Here is a 3,591-nt window from a genome sequence, read left to right as displayed (position 1 = left end):
GTCATGAGTTGTAGTGAAGTGGACATGACTTGATATCAGAATTCAGGCTCCATTTTTCACTACCTATGATGTATTGGTCAATGTGTCAATCTTCTTCAGCCTACATTTTGATATAACTAAAATGTATTTCCAGGATTGGTAAGAGTTGATATTATTTTAATAATAATCTTTGAAGAGTTTGGCATATCATTGGCATTTTGAAAAATACATTTATTTTCAAACCTATGCCAATAGAAATAATTAAAAGAGTGGCACCTGGGAAGCTCAGTCAGTTAAGCATCTGCCTTTGGCTCAGGTCATGATCTCAGGATCCTGGGATCAAGCCCTACATTGGGATCCCTAATTAGCAGGGACATCTGCTTCTATCTCTGCCCCCCCCCAATCCTCTCTCTCTCTCTCCCTCAAATAAATAAAATCTTAAAAAGAAAATAATTTTAGATGTTATTTCAATGCCCACTTTTATTTTTATTGATTTTTTAAAATTTATTTATCTGAGAGATGAAGAGATGGCACAAATAGGGGAAGGAGCAGAGGAGGTGGGAGATGGAGAGGGAGAGAATCTCAAGCAGACTTGCTGCTCAGTGAGGAGTCCTATGTGGTTCTCGATCTCATGACATTGAGATCACGACCTGAGCTGAAATGAGTAACTGGCTGAGCCATGCAGAAGCCCCTCAGAGCCCACTTTAGAATTTAAAATTTATCATTTTTGTATTTTCTTATTTTTTCCTATTTCTACTGATTACATATTCTTGATCTCTTCTTAAATCATTCACTTAGCCTTGTGTAGATGTGAGTAATGGTCTTATTTCATTGTCATTTAAAATTTGGTGTTCCAATTTGCTCTTATGCACTTATTCTAATTTTGTAACATATAATAAGTGACATAATGTTTAGTTTTTAATTAATTATTTATTTTAGAAGGTTTATTTACTTAGAGAAAGTACTCATGAGTGAGTGCAGGGAGGGGCAGAGGGAGAGAATCAACCAGCAGAATCCCTACTGAGCATGGAGCTCATTGATGGGCTTGATCTCATGACCATGAGATCATGACCTGAGCCAAAACCAAGAGTTGGACACTTAACCCACTAAACCACCCGGGTGCCCCTGTTTACATTTGTCTTAAATTAAATGTATGCCTTTTAAGTGAAATTCTGTCATAAATATAAGTAATACATCTAATCAGCGTTTGTGAAGCTGTTTCCATCTCTTCAATTCTGATTATTCCCAAACTCCCATTGATATCTCTGTTTCAATTTGTTGTTTTCATTATTTCGACTGCCCTAGAATGCCCTATTTGGTTTAATTTATTTTAATGCATCTTTGCTCTCGCTGTTTTCTATATTGTATTTGGGTCTTCGACTATGCCATTAATTTTGATGACTTTGGTTAGGGAAAGAAACTGGTTTTATTACTATGTAATGTGTCTTCTATAGCACTTATATAGTTTTAATATTATTACTTTCCTTCCTTCCCCAGAACACTGAAGAAAGGATTAGGTCAGAAGTGGCGATAAGTTCAATTATAGTTTATACGTTATAGTTTTACAGTGAAAGAAAACATCATGTATGAATTTGGTTTGAAAGAAAAAGGAGTTCAATTAAGATGAGATTAGGATGTATTATTAAATGTCTTTGAGAGGGTTAATATGATCAAGTTATAAGCAAAGCAATGAAACAAGTTAGAAGCTGTTGTTAAATGTTTAGAGGAACTTCTTCTTTCATTTTACACTGATTTATTAAAACTTCAGTTTCATTGAGTGAAATTTCATCTTCTTTATGAAGTCATTAAAAGCTTGTTTCACTTGCTTATTTCTTAAGGTGTAAATGAAGGGATTCAACAAGGGTGCAACAGAAGTAGTGAGCACCGAAACACCTTTATTTATGGCTATCCCTTCTTTTGCTGATGGCTTGATATAGATGAAGATGCAGCTTCCATAGGTGATGGAAACTACAATCATGTGGGATGAGCAGGTGGAAAAGGCCTTTTTTCTTTGTTGGACAGAGGGGAATCTCAGAATGGTCCTGATGATGTATGTGTAGGACAGAAATACACACACTAAGGTGATAATGAGTGCAAATACAGCCACAAGGATAACCATTTGTTCTATCATCCATGTATCTGAACATGAGATCTTCAGGAGGGGAGCTGCATCACAGCTAAAATGATCAATGGCATTGGAGTCACAAAATTCCAGCTGGAGGCACAAGCTAGGGGGTGGGAGAATGATCATCAAGCCAGACACCCAACAGCAGAAGACTAATAAGCTACACACCCTATTGCTCATGATGGTCATGTAATGAAGTGGTTTACAGATAGCAACATAGCGATCATAGGACATGGCGGCCAGGAGAAAAAATTCAGTTGATCCAAAGAGAATAACAAAAAAAATATTTGACTTGCACAAGCATTGTAGGTAATAGTATTGTCCCCTGTTGATATACTATACAGGAATCTAGGAATGCAGACAGTGGTGAATGACACTTCTAAGAAGGAGAAATTTCTCAGAAAAAAGTACATAGGAGTTTTAAGATGGGAGTTCACCAGTGTGAGGGTGATAATAGTCAGGTTTCCTGTTACGCTCAAGATGTAGGTGAGAAATATAAAGATAAAGAGCAGGATTTGCAGTTGTGGGTCGTCTGTCAGACCCAGCAGGATAAAAGTTGTTATTGCTGTATAGTTTCTCATCACTGACTTTTGAAATCTAACCATCAGCCTAAGAAAATAAAAGAGATTTTTGTGGGAAGATCAGTATTAAAATTCTGTAGCAAAACACTGAATACAAAAACCAAGCAAATCAGTCTATTTTCTCATTTCACATCATAATCCATATCACCACTATTCCAACTAGCCTTCTTGAATATTCCATATATGAGCAAATATTTAGGATTCATGTTAATGTAAAACAATCCAACATTTTCTCAGATCATTCTTTCCCCCTGAAAATTTACAAATGTACATGTTAATTGTTTGTAATTCATTACATGGATTGGATTTACAAATAAGAGCAAAAAAATGATGTTACTTAATGTGTATTTAAATGTTCTTTATCCAAGACAAACCTTGGATATATGTCATATCCAGATGACAAAGAACATGACTTCTCTTCAGTTGTTATTTTCAGAGGATTGTTTTCAGGTTAAGATGCATTTTACCTGGAATACAAACAAACAACGATAACAAAGCACAGCACTGGATTCTGAGATTTCCCCCTTGTCTCTTTATTATTATCTGCTTGTACTCCTTATTCTTAAGGATAGTTCGATATGCAATTATTTTATCTATTGTGTGAAAAAAGGAATATTTTCATATGCATACACCTGACTTTTTAGTTGTCTGTGGCTCCATTTCTCTCAAAAGCCCTGAAATGAAATCTGTGTTTAATATCAATAAATAGTCTTCCAGGAGCTGTGTATCTAGTTTTTTGAGAAGCTGTGGGGAGAGCCTAAGGGAGAGGCAGAGAATCTGAAGCAGATTTCATGCCTAGGACAGAGCCCCATGTGGGCTTGATCTTACAATCCTGAGATCAAGATCTGAGCTGAAACCAAGAGGTGGATGCTCAACCAAGGTGACCCACAGGCTATGCATCTTTGA

General features: G+C 36.2%; 1 pseudogene; it reads right to left on the bottom strand.

Moving 5' to 3' along the window:
• Positions 1-1,735: 1,735 nt before the first annotated feature.
• On the bottom strand, positions 1,736-2,685 carry LOC140600507 (olfactory receptor 6C2-like; annotated as a pseudogene).
• Positions 2,686-3,591: the final 906 nt, after the last annotated feature.

This window comes from Canis lupus, chromosome 11, assembly GCF_048164855.1.
Source record: "Canis lupus baileyi chromosome 11, mCanLup2.hap1, whole genome shotgun sequence".
NCBI lineage: Eukaryota > Metazoa > Chordata > Mammalia > Carnivora > Canidae > Canis > Canis lupus.
The sequence above is the reverse complement of the archived record's forward strand: the minus strand, read 5'-3'. Positions and strand labels throughout refer to the sequence as shown.